A 20797-nucleotide genomic window follows, 5' to 3' on the forward strand; every position below is an offset into this window, starting at 1 on the left:
TAATACTGACAAATAAATTGTGTTTTTGATTCTTCATCAAAAGGTGTCATCAATCACTCCCAATCCAGGAACCCGTAGAATGCAACAGTATGTAGCATAGATAAGGTAGAATGTAGGATAATAAATGCGTAATGAACAGCAAGGATTTGATTGTGTAAAACGTTGATACATAATGATGAGTAAAGCAAAGCTGGCAGACGAGGCAATTTAAGTATCTATCTCTATTATAAAAACATGTTACATCTACAAACGGCTTCATACATTATTACTGTTTAATTTCAAGTTTTTGCATTTCGGTAGCTTCGCAGTAAGAAGACAGCAGCAGTCGAGCTAGGCTAGAGAAACCACTGGCAGTTGTGTTCAGGATAAAACCTTACTGCATAATGAGTTAGCTTCGTTTCTTAATGCATTCGATTAGATAATTAATACTGCTATGACGTGGTTCAAATAACGATAATTGTTTTTAGAACAGAGAGAAGATATTATCTCTTCAAACTAAGCATTAAGGAACTACTGCTAATTTAAATTATAATTTATATTTACTTATTTTTTATTTACATATTTATACATAATTTTCAAAAGGTATATGTAATACTATGTCTACTATTTTCCAAATTTCAGTGCTTTTAATAGAATAAAGATGAAACTCTGTGTTAACCCCAAGGATTAGAGGTGCTCAAACTAATCAACAATCGGTAACCTAATCGGCATTTTACTTTTAAAGACTTTATAAATGCTGACAATGTTTAGGCCAGACTCTTTCTGAAATTGATTTATAACTTTCAAACAATTCCAGAAGACCTGAAATTTCATTTCTGTTTGAGGTATTTGGTATGTTAATCTGCTTGTTAATTTGGGAAGGTACAACAGCGGTAGGATTTGTAGCATTCGGGTCAGTATTCACATTTTGGGCAATACGACTTTCAGCAGTGGCGGGGTAAGGTGTGGTGTGCTGGTGGTGTATTTAATTATGGCAAAGCACACTAGGGCTATCTGCCTAACTGGAGGGATCCCTTCGTGGAGGACGTTCTAAGGAAAACTGGCTCGTATACTCTTTACACATGGGGAAAACCACGAAAACACCCATGCACCCAGCCCGTTCGCGCGATTCGAACTTCGGACTGAACTACCAGTGTTCAGCGACTTTACCGTTCGGCCGCTGGTGCAGCTATAGTGACGTCAGCACGCGTGGATTGACGAATCCGCCGACAAGCTGCGGTGGTCCCGCAAGTCACTTGTACCGCGATTCTGCAGCATGTGTAAGATACCCTGGATCTTCCCGTGCCGACCACACTAATTTCCTGTCGATTGGTTGAACGTGGCCTGCACTCACGGCGTCCGTTAAGAAGACTGCCATTCACCCCACAGCATAGACGCCAACGTTTAGAATGGTGCCGGACTGGAGCGATGTGGATGACAGAATTGCGAAACGTCGTGTTCTCAGATGAGTCACCCTTCTGTTTATCCAGTGATACAATACACCGTATACGTGTAAGGCGTCGAGGTGGAGACAAATCTAATCCGGCAGTAACTGTGGAACGCCCCACCGCGCAATAACAGGACATAATGGGTTGGGGTGCTGTTGCCTACGGTTCCAGGTCACCTCTAGTTCGTATTCACTCGGGCACTATGACGGCACAACGATTCTTGGATAATGTATTCCGGCCGGTGGCAATCCCCTACCTTCAGGTGCTGCCTAATGCAATTTTTCAGCAGGATAACGCCGGACCACCCAGTGCTCGCATCTGATAAATATGAGATTTCGTTGGAATAAACAAGATTATGTAATTTTGCCAAAACGTTATGCTTTAAGGAAATTTTAAATAAGCATACAGTGTGTACAATTTTACTTTTCAAAAAGGTATTTCTCTTCGAAACATTATTCTTGTTTCATGAATTGGTAAAAATTAATCCGTCCTTAAACAAAATGTTCAAGAGCATAAACACAGAGCATAAAAATACTTAGTGAAACGCTTTCCAGGGTTTAGGAATATCCCTAGTGCCCACTTTAAAGATATTGCGTGATCTAAAACTCTTCCCGTTGCAACCCATTCCGGAGCCTTTCCTTTCTCTTTCTCTTACCTGCGTAAATTGAACTCTCCCAGCTTACAAAAGCAGCCGTTCCAGGATTGACGGTCTAGTAATATATTGTAAGTCTAACCTGCCAAGTAGTGTTAATATAGCTTTTTCAGGAAGTTTTCAACCCTTTTTATCTTCACTAAGATCTTTCCTATTTAATTTTATGGTTCGAGCTCGATCAAACTATAGTTTTAACTTTCAATAAAAACCTACATTTTACCGGGTTCTATCCTTCTATGCTCAAGCAGCAGTTTTTGTTCGGATCAAAAAGTTATACAAGCTCGGTGCGACAGAGCTTAAAAGTAGGAATGTACCTTGGCTAGTGACGCACTTGCCATTGCCTAAATAAGGCAGTTTCTGCTAAATCCATTCGACGGCCAAAATTAGATAACGGTTATGCTACTGGTAAGATAGGTGTGTATGATTATGGCAAAGCCTCGAGGACTATCAGCCTAAGGGGAGGGATGCCTTCGTGGAGGACTTTCTAGGGGAAACTGGCTCGTACACACGTTACACATGGGAAAAACCACGAAAACGCCCATGCAGCCAGCCCGTTCGCGGGATTCGAACCTTGGATCGAACTACCAGTGTTCAGCGACTTTACCGCTCGGCTGGTGGCGGGCCCGCTGGTAAGATAGGAAAATATGAACTAGATTAACTGTAGTGTAGAATTGGATATTTAACGTTGAATTAGACTTTGTGTTTATAAATATTTGCAATTATGCAATTTTCCTATTTCTGCTCGCTACTTAGATATATTTCTGATGTGAAGGTACATAGTTTTGAACCATAGGTACTCCCTTTTTATATAATCAATGGCATTGGTAATGTGAAGAAAAGTGCCATACTTTTTCTAATGAAACTGCTTTGCCTACTATAGGTAGAGCGGTGGCTTCGGAATAAAATATCCTTTTTTTATATCTACTGCTTTGATTTAGCTTAAATTGTTTCTTCAGTTTGCTTTCGCCGTAAGAGCTTTCATGAAGGTAATTCAGAAATCTGATTTAAAAGGTGCATGACGATGATTTAGAAATGACGGATTGATAAATTTTTGATTAGATATTATTTGCTGGAAAGTAAAATATTCTGCAAGAACTCCCAATAATTAAATAGTAAAGTCATGGAGATTTTTAGGTAGAATTTGTTGCTAAACAAATAAATAAAATGCTTGCACAAATGAATAAAATAATCCTCATAGTTATCATTCCGACGTTTCATATACAGAAAGTTTGTCTCTTACCTAATAATAATTTAGAGTTGCTCTCTAAATGTAATGTTTGTTTATACTCTTATAACCTTTGTTTCCCACAAATGTTCCACAAAATTGTTAGAACATTAAGCATTCCCCCCCTTACTCATATTCGCGTTCACTCGGCTCGAGAACTCAATAAGGGACTTCTTACCACAACGCCCAAAGTTGGATAATCTTAGATTACTGACAACCTAAACAGCAGAAAGTGAGCATAATTACATATGTGTCAAAGTCTCACTTATGTCTCACTTCATCTGAGCTGGTAAAGCGCAACAAACCAACGATAAACTGCTATATTCACATTGACTTTTCCCATTTTTAGCTATTGTCTATTTTTAGTTATTGTCTCAAAAAGTGATTCTTTCTGTTCACTTTTTGAATATCTGATGTGGAGTGAAACGAAGGTGCTTCGAAATTTATAATTCTAGTTAAAAAAAAATAATAAACAAATCCCATTTAAAAATATTTCCAAAGGGACACTATTGAGAGCTCTAAAAATACCACTTAATATGTATGAAGTAAATAATTTGTAGAGACACACATACCGTAAAACACTGCTTAGATGGTATGGTGGTTAGGGAAGCCGACCACCATACCATCCGATTCGAACCCGGGCCAACCCGGAATGGGAGTCGTTTTAACTGTCTGTCTCCTTATAGAACGTGTCATTAGCCTTCTATTAGGTGCCTCCATAATAAAATGGCCACAAATTGCAGCCTTACGAGTTGCTAATGTCGAAAAGGTAAGTGCCCGCCGTTGAAAAAACCAGTTTTCTAATTACTACAATGGCTGGTTTGATAACACTTTGCTATGAAATGTTTTCATGCTATATTTGACAGACCGGATGTTCAGCAGGGAAAACCTGGCATCCAGAAGGTATCCTTAGAAATCGGTGCTCTACTGTCAATAACAAGCAAAATATAAAGAGAATAAAAGTGCGTCAATGATATTTTGCACATTTCACTTTGGATTCAAAGAAACAAAATATTAATGAGTTCATAACTGAAATAATGATTTTAATAACCACATGAAAAGTAAAGCACTGAATATTCAATACAACCCTCCAAACATTGTTTGGCTCTGAAAATCCCAAAGCTTCCAAAAATGCCATCTGAAAAGACGATGATCATAATTCCAAAATGCGGATTCTATTTCTCTATCTTTCTAGTTCGCTATAGTTCCCTTCTAACAAATAAACATTCTTCGTCGTTTGGCCACACCTTAACATTCACATGTACGATACTATTTAAACATTTCGTTAAAAATCTTCTTGGATTAATGCATACAGCATGGTCAGTTTGAGGATTTTAATTTTTTTCGAATTATTCTAAATTATGTTGCTGCTAATTTATGTAAATAATTGCATGAGATGAAGATATGTAGAGAAGCAATGATGCAACTATGGATTAGAAAGAAATTTTAGATTTAATGAAAATGTAAGAACTTGTTTAATTGCTCTGGCTGATGAACATTTTCCATCATTTTCACAGTTTTGGTTAGCGTTTCAGAGCATGAAATAAATGAAGTTGAACTTATGCTACAACTCTATTTGTTAGCCAGCATTCGCAACCAAATTCATACATCTGGGAACTTATCAAGCTGGATATGTCAATTGGCACTTGAAAAAACTTGATTTTCCTAGAATGTGTTATTACATTGCAGGGGGCATGGGTAATGAAATATAATTCTGAATCGAAGTGGCTGTTTCGAAATCGAAATTATGAGATTCTCGTAAAATACTGAACTGAAAACAATCATAAATCAAGAGGATTATTTATTTATCAAGAGGATAATTTTCTATGATTATTTATCAAGAGGATAATTTTCTATGAAAGCAAAGAAATCAATTGACCATACAAATGTAGAATGCAAATCGCTTTAAATCTCATTGTTTTATCGAAATAGGATTCCATAGGCAAAGAGAAAACTGTAATTATTTTATTTATTTTAATTAATCACTTATTTTATGTTACGCACCTACCCGCATATGTTACGTGTGTTTTCCTTTTCGTTTTCCTGACGGAATGTAAATTTTAGCTGACGCTTATTTAATGGGGTAGAAAGAAATAGTATTTAAAGAAAAGTTTTACACTGTTTAGTGACAGCATGTTCTGCTCGCTGAAGGCCATGTTACTAGTTGAAATTCTACATTAGCTGTCTTCTTGAGAGTTGCTTTATTCCTGCCAATAAAGCTGGTCGTGCCCATAAAAGTTTCAGCCAAATTGTCCTCTAATCATTGCTATGTAGCCTTCAGACTAGCTTAAAATTTAGCTTAGTTTAAATTTGAAATTTCTTTATTTTGTGTTATACCATTGTTTTGTAAGAAAAGTGTCTTTTGTTCAGATATATTCAGTTCTTAATACAAAAGAGGTTTATAAATTCTTCCTAAGTCTCTGGTCTTTATCTATATATAGCGATAAATTTGCTTAAAACGTACTGTAATTTTCCTTTACATTACTGAGAAGGAGCTATGTAATAAACATTAGTTTATCATAGCAAGAAATGCAGATGCAGTATATATATACCTGATTATACAATTGGGAATGTTGAGGTTGTACATGCAAGTAAAGCAAACGTGCAAAAGCCTAAAGGCAAGGAATTAATGCATACTTTAAAATAAACATAGCTAAACTATCAGAATAATTCTGCCATTTTTGAAAGGCTAAATTGTTTTACAAAATACAATTTTCTTTCTCCTTTACGTTAACTGTATATCAGTTTCCTATACATAACTGTTCTTTAATTCTGAAATGCGTTAAATTAATATTCAGTAACAGAATTTGGTTTTCAGTATGATATTTAACTGCACATGTGTACCGGTGCAGTAGACCCAATTCAATACGGTTAGTTGTACGATTTTCGATCAGATGGATAACATGAAAAGAATGAATAAATAGAGGGTGAAAATTCTTATTATTTTGAAGAATTCATATAATGAGCAGTAGTGGAATAACATTTCGTGAAGACGTCAGTAATTAAGAGCCGGTGGTAACAACGTAGATAGCGTTGAAGTCAATGTAATAACATGAGCGACATCATCCGAACTTTACCTGAGTAGCCTCCGCCTAGAAACTTGCCGATAGCAATATGGCTCGAGAAGCAGTCGATGAATTGTAACTCAAGTAAAGCATTGTATATGGCAGGCGGCTTGAAAGCGAACGGGTGCAATGAGGAACGCAATGCAATGTTCAAGTAGCCTCGGACCGTAAAAGTTAGCGATAGGTTTATGCGATTTCAAAGCAAAGACGTTTTTGTTTGCGGAACTCGTCTTTTGATGACGATTTGTGGATTGACGAATCAGTGCCCTTAATATCTATTTAATTAAAATTATATATTCGCTATAACTATATATTCATCGATCACCTTGACATCAGGAGAACGTGTAGAATTAGGAGAAAAGAGGTCAGAGGGGAAAATAAAAACTTACTACTAATCCACCGCTCTGTCCATTATAAGCAAACAGTTTGGTTTATAAAAGTTGACATAATGATAGTAAAACTTTTATAGTTATCCACTTCTGGTTCCAGCGTTAAGCCGCGAATGGCTTGCAAATTTGCTCGCTTCGTTCCGGTAGTCGTCACGTAAGTTCCTACTACGAGCGATGCAGTGAGTTGAATGTCAGGGTGGGTCATTCACAGCTATGACTTACTTTTTTCTGGTCAATAACTACTAAAGAGCTTTCGCCAGTAGATCGCATTAAAGTGCACTAGGCAAAGATATTTTCAAATAAATGGTACTAGGGAAGTACCAACAACCGTGGGCGAAGAAAATTCAGCTGCGTGAGCAGGCATATCTTAATACTTATGAAAGTAGGCGTTCATCATAAAAATTGTGCAGTGGTAAGCAATGGCATTAAATTGAAGCATGTAGGCAGGTTCAGTGAGTTGTATGGCAAATGCAGGTGGTGAGCTCAATATAGCTAGTAAGAGTGCAGGATAAGCAATAGTGAGACATCATGAAAATGGCGCGAAGGCAGTTTGAAGCTGTGAATGGCATAAGAGTTCAAAGTCCTTCAGAAGTATGCAGTAGTTAGATAGGCCGTAAAAAGTTCAAAAGTTCGTAGAATCATACGATAAAGTAAAAATTCATACAAAATAATTTTAAAAAATGAAATAGTAACATAAAAATATTGAATAAAAAATTTTCTTGATTAACATAAGTATAAGATGCAACACAAATCATAGGATAGAGTCCAATTAGAGTTCAAGTAAATTTTAAAATTAAATTTTACAAGTTACCACCATAACGAATTGTGATGAATTGTCCTTGGGCGTTTGACAGTATATTCAATGGTTGAATCATAATCCAACATTTGTTTAATTGCGTTATACTGACTATGCTTCATCTTCTCGAAGAAGTTGTGAGCTGTCATGAGTATAAAGTTATGCACAGATGGAATATCCAGGTCGTTATGAATTATAGAGTTTCTCACGCACCAAGGTGCCTTCACAATGCTACGTAGAATTTTATTTTGAAGTATATCCAATTTTTTGCGCTCAGTTTTATTGGCGATTGCCCATGCCGGCACTGCATACGGCATGATCGGTCGAATTAGAGATATGTAAAGCATTTTCTTTATTTTTAGACTGAGCTTCGATTTTTTGCCGATAATAGGATAAATTGCCATGTAGGCTGCATTTGCTTTGTTTAAGATATAAGAAATATGATCTTTGAAGTTGAGAGACTTATCTATGTAAACACCTAAATATTTATAGGAATTAGCTACAGGGATTAGAGTTCTATCTAAGTAGATATCAGTATTAACTCTTAATCTTGTTTTGTATCTCCGATAGAGCACAATACAACATTTAGAGGCGTTGAGTTTAATTTTCCAAGTCTTGCACCAGTGATTGATCATATTGAGATGCATTTGTAAATTACTTAGAGTGAGCTGGGGACTTCTGGATTCAGTCAGTACTACAGTGTCGTCAGCATATTTGAGTACTTTCGTGTGGAATAGGTGCGTGGGTGATTTTAAACTACATATAGTGCAGGAGTATGTGAATAGACTACTGTGTAAAAAATTAGTTACAATTTTATCAAAAGTAGAATCTTAAAAGTGCAAACATAATTTTGAAAATCCATAGCGTAATCAAATCGGAAACTGTTTCCGTGATAGATGCATTTCATATAGAAATTTGACATTTTTTTTAATTTGAATGTCTAAATTTACGAAGTATTTGACAGTACAATCGCTATACGCAGCATAAATTTTTTTTAGTAACGTGTTATGAGAGTTACGTTAGTAACGTGTTATGAGAGGTTTACTCTTACAGTTAAGTGTGATGAATACAGATGGGTTCTTGACTCATATCGCACCCATTTTCTCTACATTTTAGACACCGTTTGCCAACGGTCCGATATTATTATGTTAAGCACACTTGCGGCAAATGTATCATTGAGCTGGATACATCGCGAGATTACAGCGATTTCTCGGCAATACATGCATGGATGGATGGATAGCAACGAACGAGAATATCATGCGTTTGTTTAGAAATAGAAGCGAAGTACTTGCAAGATTTCCTGCATAACAAATGTCTCAATTTTATTACTTTTATATTAATCTCTACAAGACTGACATAATTTACGTGCATCTTACAATTACCCTAACAAGGTAGGGAAACTTGACACAGACAGTTAAAAAATTTCATCTGCTTTTTGTTTAATGGTTTTTCTTTTTAAACTTCTTTTTTTTAAACAGCAAGTCTGTAAAAGTGTGCACACTGTTATAATGAAGGAAGTTCCCACAGACCTCAATCATCTTCCCACAAACTCTTGTAAAAGTAAAATATAATTATGAAAATAAAATATTCTAAAAACTATTGCAATGTCAAGTCATATAAATAATTAAATGTGTATCATCAAATCTTTGAATATAGATTTTGAGAGGCAATTAATTTAATGCAATCTTAAAAGTGTAAAATTGGGTTCAAAATCCCTAACATCTAAAATAGCTGCAAATTATTGTCATAAAAATTAACGTTGTAATAATGCTAATTAACGGAATGGAAAATGTATTCCCTGGCCACGTAAGTTTGCTTCAATACCTCTAGATTCAAACAACTACCATTTATGATACGTGTTTTTTTCGTACTATAAAATGGAATTATTAACAGTGTTTCAGAACCACCAGTGACAGAACCGTTAAATCGCTGAACACTGGTAATTCCCTCCTGGCCTCGAATCCAGGCGAGCGGTCTAGCTGCATGGGCGTTTCATAACGTTTATGAGAGCCAGTTTTTTTTTCATAAATTGCAACACGAAGCCGTGCCTTCCCTTAGGCAGAGAGCCCTACTGTGCTTGTCACAGTATTGATATAAACTAAAGAAACTTGATAGAATTTCTTTCGAGAAAATAATTACGAATACTTACATAACATAGACTTATGCAAATGTTTAATTGGTACAAGATTAGGGAATTCAGTCAACAATTAAATTTAAATTCTCTGACTCAAAATTTGGGGAAAGCATGATTGAAGTTAAGGTTCACACTGTGAATTATAGAAAATTTGATATATTTTATCTTCATAAATTTGATCAATATAAGTTTTAAATATATTTAAATATAAAATGTAAGACAGCGTGTATAATGGAAATTAAAAAGTAATGAGAAATATATCAGGAATCGTGAATTTATTTGTTAAACGCGAAAAAATTATATTCGCGAAATCTCAGAATTGCACTGAAATTTTCGGAACATTCCGGAGCACTTTCTTGGTAAAATTACTTCAGAGAAAATTTTTGAGATTATTTCTCCATAAAATTACTGTATTTTCAATTACATTATACTATAGTTTAATATATTTTAAAGACTTTTGTAGAATGAGAAAAAGCTAGAAATTTAATTAAAGCAACGCGCTTGGTAAAATGATACTGCCTCGTTCAAACTGAGATCGATAATCAACCTGAAAAACGTATACCGAATTATTGCGCAGTCACTTATCTCGGTTTAACTGTAGATTCTTAGAAACTTGTTTATAACCCTAGCATTTCCATCTAACTTCGTTTTTTTAATCTCTCTTTTAGAACATTTTTGCAGCTGACATGAAATGGAATGAAACAGTGACTAAAATAATTGTTTAATTCCTACTCGAATATAGTGTCTATTATAATAATCATCCTTAGGAAAGTACACTCTAACTAGAAAACATTTCGGAGCTGAAATTCTTATATTCGCCTTAGATGTCATATCAAACAGAGCTTAGGTGTTCCTTGGATTTTAATTTTCATGTCTAGCAAAATTTCGAAGGATGCTTACCTCAGCAACTAGGCACTTAGCTCTTAAAGCATTCGAGGAGTATGATCGAAGCTATTGGTGCTTATGACCGAGAAATTTAGCGTCTTTTCACCAGAAAATAGTCGAAGAAGCAACGAGAGGAGCGAATTGCACTCGTGGTAAAGGGGGGGGAATTCCATTTCAATTTCTCTGATGAGCATCTCACACGACGCATCCAAAGGTCCCTCAGCTCTTTTTCTATCATCGTCATTTGGACCATTCACGTCTTCTTGGGACTTTAATTAGCCGATATATTAATTTAAAAACTAATTTTCCCTACATTTTTCACTTTCTTTCTTGGGTTTTCCCTATTAGAGAGATTTGGCTAAGCGCCAAATTCTTTTTTCTTGAATATCTACAGTTGAAATTTGAGACGGGTATCCTCGGATGCCAAAAATTCTCCGAATCCATCGATACCGTTCTCAACTTCGTACGACTTTAATCGGCCGAGATATTAATTAAAAACTGAGGAAACGTTAATCTCTGCGCTCATTTTCCTGAGTGGCAACAATAAACTATCAGTGACAAACACTTAAGCCGCTTATATATATAAATAGGTTAAAGTCAATGTGAGAAAAGGTTCGGGAGTTTGTGCGTTCTGAATCTTTCAAAGATTATTGAAATAAAATTATTATTGAAATCATTACTGATTATTTAAATCAAAGATGGGGTTTAAAAATGATTTTTAAAAAGAAATATAACACTAGTTACCCCGGACACCTAAAAATACTAAATAGTAATTTAATTAGCACACTAATCGTAAAAGTTCGCCTTTCCTGGCCTAGAACCTACATCGTCGAGTTGGTAACGCACCAACTTTTACAACATTCAGCATATCTTGAAGTATAGATTTTATCGAAATATTTGCGATGTTAGTTCAGTAACTGTATTTTATTTTGTTGTTAAAAATAAGAAAAAAGAGAATCTCTAAGATTCTAGTTCCGATTGGAGACGCTTCAGATTTCTTGTGACCTATGTAAGAAGCGGCTCACGCCATTATTCTTGAGATAAAAATAAGACACTCCATTAAAGTCTCGGTATCGGACACGATCATCAGCATTCATTTTTTTTTTTTTTTTATTGTCATTCATTAAGTAGCTGTTGAAAGTATTACACGTAGCTCTGTTTGCTCTATCAATCTGATAATTTTCTCAACTGCTTTAGTTTTACCTTCGGGTTTCAATTAATGCATTTTTGTAGGACACCTGATTATCAAGACAATTATGATTTCAGCGATTACGCTGATTCTGAGAGATCTACGATGTCACAGCCAGTCTTTCTGGAAAGTACGGCAATCCCAAAGAAAAGGCCTTCAAAAGCGATGTCTGACGCAGAAACGAGTAGTGTTCCAGCCTCGCAGAAGAATAAACAGGATGCAAACTTCCATGAATTCATGAAACTCATTAAAGCACATGGTATTGAAAATGTTATTAGAGTTCTTGCGAAATAACCTAGGATCAGAAAGGGTGAAATTGATAAACAGGCGAAAAACCCTCGCACAGAACAAAGTCTACCTACTAATGGAGGAATAGGAAAGGAATGGCTTAGTCCCAAAAGCCCTGCGAAAGTTCCTGTTATTTCAGAGCCAATGGAAATAGCACGAGAAAACCGTTCCTTTCCAAACTATGCACCAGATAACTGAAGCGAAGAAAACGATGAAGAAGGAGCAATTTCAAAGGAAACATCCCCCCCACCAGCAACATTCAGCCAATTGGTTAAAAATTGATGAACGTTATCGCCAAATTTGCATAGAAGAGCATGAATCTTAAATGAAGTCAAAATCTATTTTCGTTTGCACGAAAAATTCCACTAACTTTCGAAATTATTACATGATTAATATTACGAAACGATGACATTATGACGAAATTATTACAAGATAGAAGCAATCTATTTCTCTCATATCAACTGCAGAGCGAAAAGCCTGTTCGTGGGGTTCTAATAAATCTATTTGACTCTGTGACGGAAGTGGCAATTTTTCAAGACCTGGAAAAACCTAAATTTCCTATCCTAAAAGTAAAGCAGTTCGTTACAACTCGAATAAACAACTTTGAGAAGCTTCCTATTTATTTGCTGCAGTTAAGAAAAAATGCAACAGGAAAAGCTATACATAATTTAAATAATATGTTTAGCGTAAATGTCAGAGTCGAAATAGTCTCGCCGAAGAAGCTCCCAATTCAGTGCAACTGGTGACAGGACTATAGACAATGCCAAGACTTCTGTTATAATCCAGAGCGCTGTTGCAAATGCGGAATACCTCATCGAAGCAAACATTGCCCAATGAATTCAGAAGAAAAACGTACGGTTATTTTCTGTCAAAAAGAGCACGTAAGTAGCTTATAAGCTTAAATTCGAAAAGAAGGTAACACCTAAGCCTGCTCGAAAAGAAGAACTAACAGAAAGTTCTTTACAACGACAAAGTGAAGAAAACACTCAAGCCCCCTTCGGAAGGAATTAATGAAGCAATATCATTATTGAAAGACGATAAAATCATTACTTTCCTAAGCAATATCATTTCCCACAAAGGGAAAAAAAGAAGCAGAAACTACCGATGAAAAACTGAAGGGAGGCTTTCATGATGCTTATGCGAATCCCGAAAGAGAGGAGTAAGTTTCCACCACCCTTTTGGCGAAGCAGAACTCATAGCTGAATAGTACGGAGCACAGCAAAACCCAGGCGATACAAAAATTGACGGTTCGAGACAATTATACGAAAACTACACACTTTTATTTTCATGTGTCGAAGTTTCCATCGACCGCCCATCCTCTGCTTTACGCTTTTTTTTTATCTTCTTGGTAGAGTTTAATGTTTGAATTTTTCTTCTTTTCAACAAATTTATTTCCGTCCAAAAAGTCATTTTGTTGATTCGTGGGTTTGCCTTCATGTCGAAGATGATCTTAGAAATACAACACATTTTATATATCATTGTAATGAGCATTTCATATAAGCCTATTATTGTTTGTTTAAATGAGTACGCCGAAGCACACGAAGTTTACTTGCATGCGGGATGGAAAGCCTTTATGGAAGACTTTCTAGAGAAGTAGACTGTATTTACATTACACATAAGGACAATTATAAAAGTATTTATGAAATGAGCCCAAGATTCTAACCTGTGCGGAACTAGCACTGTTGAGAGCGATTCAAAGCTGTAAAGGTAGAAAAGCTTTACAACTTGAAATTGCCACATAACCTTCGAAGTATTTTTTACGACGAATTTGCCTGAAATTGTGGTCTTTCGTTATAGTCTTGGTTAATCACATGAATTTGTTAGGAAGCTGAAAACCAAATTTTAAAAATTTAAGGCTTATCTTCTGAAAATAATTTTGCAGTTCTTTATTTTTGAAGCTTAAGTAGTACTCAACGGATTGTTTGGGCGCCAAGGAAACTTTCCTGGCTATCAGCGCTTTATTTTATTCTTTAGAACATGTCTGAAACTTGTTCCCCACAAAAATAGTACTGCGTGCGTACGGGTTCGTAATAGATTGAATACACAAGTCTGATAAAAAATTAATATTTTTTTTTCTTATTACAAGAAATATAATGAAACGCTGGAGTTTTCCCAAAGATATTCGAACAAAATCACAATATCACGCAATATATCCAGTAGCTATATTTTAAATTACTAAAATATTAAATGGAACGCGCCCAATTATACTATTAGTTCGGTCCGAGGTTCGAATCCTGCGAACGGGATGGCTGCTAGGGCGTTTTCGTGGTATTCGCCATGTGTAACGTGTATACGAGCCAGTTTCCCTTAGAAAGTTTTCCACGAAGGCATCTCTTCTCTTAGGCAGATAGCGCTAGTTTACTTTGCCATAATTAAATACACACACACGCATTAAATGGAACGCAATCCAAAGTGCACAGAAACCTAATCCCATCAAAAAGAATAACAACAGCTGAGCTTTCTAGCGACTGATTAAAACTTTTTAATCGGTCGCTATAATTTTCTAGTAATTTCTCTTTTCTCGAAATTCCTGCAAAGCAAGAGAGTTGAATTACGGATGCAGCTAGCGTAGTTGTCATTTTAATTTATTGAATTTGAATATAAATTATAAGATATCCATTTGTTAAATGTTAAACGCGCGTGTTTCTGTATTGTTACTTTTCTGACGTAGCTTACCCTTCAAATACGTGTCTTGCTGCCTTGCACGGGGATATAAGCAATTTTAATTATAATTCTATTAAAATAGTTATCTAAATAAAAAATCCGTAACATAAAAATATAAAACAGTGATGTAACATAAATGTATAAAACAGTGATCTAAAACAGAACTCTAAATTTTAAGCATGGATAGTTAGACGCAATGGAATTAAAGGATCGGTTGAAAGAGGACAAAAATAAAAAATAATAATAAAAAATGCGGATGAGAGTTTCATCAGAAAGAGTCTCCAGGAAAGAGAAGTAGGAAGAACTAAAATCTTCAGAGTTTATCAATTATGAAATCATTTCTAAGCATTATATTTTATTTGTGCAATGTGCGCATGTTGTAAAAGCATGTAAAAAGTGTTCCATGATAACAGTTTTGCGAAACAAGTGCAGGTGGTGGTGGTAACTAAAGCATCTTATTTTATTTGCTATGAGCATAGTTCGTCAATAAGCATTTCTAACATATGAAGAAAACAAAACCTTTCAAATATAATAGAGGAAAATACTTATAATCTCTATGTCCAAAATTAGTTCTTGCATTTGAATACTTTTGTACTGATTATTGGTATTGACGATTTTATGATTTTATTTGAACATTTTTCAGAAGTTTCACGGTGCTACGTTATCAATCAACAACCTATACTTACCAAGCATTCTATCCTTAAATCAGTACTAAATTAGTTTAAAAAATCCAGGGTTCTCGCACTCTGAAGGTACGCCTCAATTTGTAAGGACTCTTCCATCAGTAATCGCATAAAACTCTTTTCTAGCTAATGAATTGTGAATTCAGTGATCTGTCTCGTGTGCACGAGGCACGTCCGTTAGAAGTCCAAGAACGTCCTCCAAGAAGGCATGAATTCCCTTAGGCACACAGTCCTCGAGGCTTTACCTTAATCATATAAACATGATCTTTCGTACATCCTGGTGGTAAAGTCCTTACAAGATGGGATGTGGCTTTTAAGAATATACGAACCCTGTGAATTAACTTCGAAAAAATTGTTCCAAAATAAGTGCTACATTTGTGGAAAGTAAAAACTGAGAATGAAAACCTAGTTACAGTGTTATATTAACTGTAGTACATAAGTTTTACTGCTGTCGATCTGCTAACTGAATCGAAAGTTATTTATGACTACACCTACTTGAAATGTAACAACTAATTTGATACAAAATTTCCAACCTGAGTGTTGCAACTAATTTGGGACGGAGGAATATATATATATATACGAGCATCAGATGTTCTAAATTTTGATTAGAGATATTTCAGAACGCAGAAACGTGTTGCAACTATAACACTAAAGAACAGCGCAGAGTGATCTACAGCAGGGCTGTCCAACTGGCGACCCGCGGGCCGTACACGGCCCGCCAAATTATTTTTACGGCCTGCGAGTACATTTTCTATGAAAAAATTTCTGTTACTAAATTATTATTATTAATATTAAAATTATTTTACTCTGTGAAAATATAAATGTAATTTCAATTTAAAGTAGTAATGTAATTTCAATTTAGTTTGCGTAACTTCACTTAACCTGGATGAATACAGCAGCAATCGGTTTAACGTCTGATGATGGTTGGCTGAACGTTTTCGCCACATATTATATTTGTGGTTGGTTACTGTTTATCTGTGGTCAGCGAGATTAGCATGCATGTCACTAATAAATTAGTAAACCTAATCAATAGTTGCTGCTATTTTTCGGTATCATTGGGTGAAAGCACAGACATTTCCGATACAAGTCAAATGCTTATCTTTATAAGAACTGTAAATGAAAACTATAATTATTCAGAAGAACTTTTAAAATTACAACCATTACACGGAACAACAAGAGGTGAAGATATTTACAAACAATTAAAATGTTCAGTAGAGCAGTATGGCGGATTTGACAAGTGCACTGCTATTGTAACCGACGGTGCTAGAGCTATGACTGGCAAAAATATTGGGCTCGCGGGACTTTTGAAAAAGAAGGAATAACAAGTCGTATGTTACACTGTATTATCCATCAGGAGACATTATGTGGTTTATCCCTAAAACTAAAAGACGTAATGGACAAGGTTTGCAAATTTAACTAATTTAATTCTCAGCGGAAATCGTTCTCCTACACACCGAAAATTTAAAACACTTTTGGATGGATTGGAAACTGAGTATGAAGATCTGCTTTTACATAGTAACATTTGTTGGTTGAGTGCTGGAAAGTGCTTGAGGAGATTCTTTACACTTCGAAAAGAAGTTCATCTTTTTCTCACAGAAATTGCCGTGGACGAAAATTTAACAGCAAATTTAGTTGAAAAAATTTTTATTTATTCACTTGCTTTCCTAACGGACATTACAAATTATTTAAATATTTTGATTAAATCTTTGCAAGGACAAGATCAAAATGTGTGTTGCCTTTATAAATATGTTACTGGATTTAGAAACAAATTAAAATTATTAAGGTTTAATTTGGAGCCAAATAATTTATTTCCTTTTTAATCTTGCAAAGAGATCTATAAATGTAATAAAGAAGCGAATTTTAAGATATTTCTACCCAAACTGGATATGCTAATTACAGATTTCAATGAAAGATTTTCTCAATTTGATGATCTTAAACCGTCTATTTATTTATTTTGTGATCCAATTAATATTGATAACAACTCCGTTGATCTTAAATATCAAATAGATTTATTCGACCTGCAGGCTGACCCATTTTTTACATCTTGTGGAGTAACTGGAATAGAAATATTCATATTTTTAGATAAAGAGAAGGACTTCAAATTGTATCAATGTTCGGAAGTACATATATCTGCGAGCATGCATTCTCATGTGAAATACTATATAAAGTCGAAATATAGAAACAGTTTGAAAGATTCCACTCTTGAAGATATAATTAGACTTGCCACAGCAAATATTGATGGGGACATAAAAGGTTTTGTTGCTAAACAATTACGGCCACAATGTTCACATTAATATATTACAAATATTTTAAAGTTTTCTTTTCAGTATAAATAAAATATTTTTTAATTAACATAAACTGACATTTCATTTATCAATCTTCTTGGCCCCCGAAATATTTGATGAAGAAAATATGGCTCACGAGTTATGATAAGTTGGACAACACTAATCTACAATATATTTTAAAGCCACCACTTTGCCTGAAAGCGGCAGAGTGGTTTTATTAAAAAAATAGCAAAAAACATGAACTGCAATTCCTAGGGAAAAAAAATTTCTTGAAAGTGTTTACATCACAATTTTGCAAGATGAAACTGGTAGACAATTTGATATAATTGTATAAATATGGATCGTTTTGTTTTAAGGTGCAGTCGGCTTTAATTTGATGCCTGTTGCACAAAATAAGGAACCCAAGCGGAAATGCAAAATTTGATTTCAAGTAACATTATACATTTGCCACTTTACCTTAATCAGATAAACATGATCTTTCGGATATACTGGCGTGGCTTAGGAGCGCGCGAACACTGTATATTTGCTTCGAAAATATTGTCCCAAAATAACTGCTACATTGGTGGAATGTAAAACTTAAGAATGAAAACCTAGTTACAGTGTTATTTTCATTGTATAATTTGATTGCTGTCGACTTACTAACTGAATCGAAAGTTATTTATGACTCCACGTATTTAAAATGCAGCAACTAATTTGAGACAAAATTATTAACCTAAATGTACGAACTACTTTGGGGACTGAGGTAGTATGTATACCAGCATCCGGATTTCTATATATTGATGGCATATGTTTCAAAACACAAAAACCTGATGTGGCATCTGTAATACGAAAGAACAGGAATGAGTGATCTACAATATATTTCAAAGTCACTACTTCGCCTGAAATTTGCAAAGTAGTTTTTTTAAGCCATTAACTGAACATTCGAGTTTGTTATGCAGGATCCGATCCGAACAAGTATGGCAGGAATCTATTATTCAATATTTTTATATAACAATTTTGCAAGAAGAAACTGGTAGGCAAAGAGTCAACAAAATATTTTTTCATAATAAGTATAATGTTGAATTGTTTTAAGATGCAGTTGCCCATCATTTGATGCTTGTTACCCAAATACTAGGATTAAATAGTCAGCCAAGCGGAAGAGCAAAATGAGATTTAAAATAGAACTCTAAATTTGCCAGTTGTTGCAGTGTGTAAGCTACATTCCCATCGTTTAAAAGTTTGTTATAAATTATCACAGACGTATTTTAGAGTTATGATAGCTAAATACTTTATTTTATAAACGGTAATCATCGAAATATTATGTATTATATAAGGGAATGCAATGTAAAGGATTTAATTATGAAAGGGAAACGCGGAATCTGTAAGATTTATTAATTACCAGGCTGATACATTCAGTTTTAAGAGCTTTTATTAATCTTTAAATTTCTGACTAAAATTATATGTACCCGCATGGTACGGATAGTTAATCTGCTGCGATAAATCGTTCTGCACTTTGTTTTTGAACTTTTGGGAAGCACTCAACGTTTATACATGTCCCTTTTCCTTTTGTAATATGAAGCAAAGTGAAAATGTAATTTATTACAACCATGAAATGTCATTTATTACTGTTATGTATGTATATTTTTATTATTTATGTAATTTTCAGATCATGGTTCCAACTACATGTGAGTTTATTAATTGACAAATGGACTGCCAGGTTTTTTACACAAAAATTTATTTTTAATTTTTTAATCAAAATTTATTTTTATTTGTTGCACATACAATAAAATTCTAAACATTTAATAATACTTTAGATTTCTATATTCCTAATTTATATTATAACAATTCTTGACATAACACTATATTTTTTCATTCTCTTCTTCTGCAAATTTAAAAGATTCTCCAAATTCTGGAGATTTACATTCTATAGTTTCATCCATGTTAGTTACTAACATCTTATAAGCCTATTGAGCAGACGGAAAGCGTTACTTACTACACAGTCTTCCACAAACTTTTGTGGTATTCCTGCTTTAATTGGTGTGATGTTTGGAATTTTGCGCATAATACATTCAGTGATAAAGTAATGAATTTATGCCATTGACTATTTATGGTCTATGTCAGTGGTTTAGGACGGCTGTAGCCAGCTTAGAATACGGGGAATTCCTTTTTTGTGTATAGGTAATAATTATGTGACGAATCTATTATGTTTAGCCCAATAATATTACATGATATATTTTAATATTAAGAATTATAAAATTATGTAATATATAATTATAAAATTATGTCTATATATTATATATAATTAACGTATTTATAATCTACCTTACAAACATATTAAATGTATGTATCAAATTTTCTGTTTTTCAACATAACTGTTTAAATGTCATTCAAACAATTTCGAAAGGTATAATACAGGAAACAGCATAAAAATAAATAAATAATATTAGTAAATGTATTTCGTTTATTTTACTTTCATTCCTGATGTATACAGCCTCATGCATATAGAGGAATATTAAAATAATTTTGAAATTCTTTTTATTTGTTTTTATATTAATACACGAATAAAATGCATATTTTGCTTATATCTATTTCTGAACAGAATTATTTATACTATTCAAAAAATGAAATTACAGACAAAAATGAAAAAAAAAAAAAGGCAAACAGGTTTCTGTTCTTTCATTATTTGTTCGACAATTAAAATATACCCAACTCTTTTTTTACCCGGTAGTTACGTTCCTAAGAAAACCATGCAAAAAAAATCGTGTAAAAAAATATATGCGGCATAAGGTAAATTTGGGCATACATATTCACAAGCTATAAAATCGTGTAAGGCGAAAAATTCTAAAGATTTTCCCAAAGAACCGTACAAAAAGTAATAATCAAAGCCATATTACATATTAATAAAACAAAAAAATTCATTTTTATTACAAAAAATTTCAAGTGTATACTGTATAGTGAAAATTCACTCCATAAGTACATGTAAAAATTAAAATTGAAATTAAGAATAAAAATTAATCGAATAGCTTGCATTTGCTGTTGATTGATCCATATCCCGGTTTGATCAGTGATTTAATTTACGTCGATTCGATGGGGAAAAAATAGTGCCAAAAATTTGAACTCGATAAACGTTACCTTC

The sequence above is a fragment of the Stegodyphus dumicola genome, chromosome 4 (assembly GCF_044657685.1).
Source record: "Stegodyphus dumicola isolate Sdum_Otavi_A_Nest chromosome 4, ASM4465768v1".
Lineage (NCBI taxonomy): Eukaryota > Metazoa > Arthropoda > Arachnida > Araneae > Eresidae > Stegodyphus > Stegodyphus dumicola.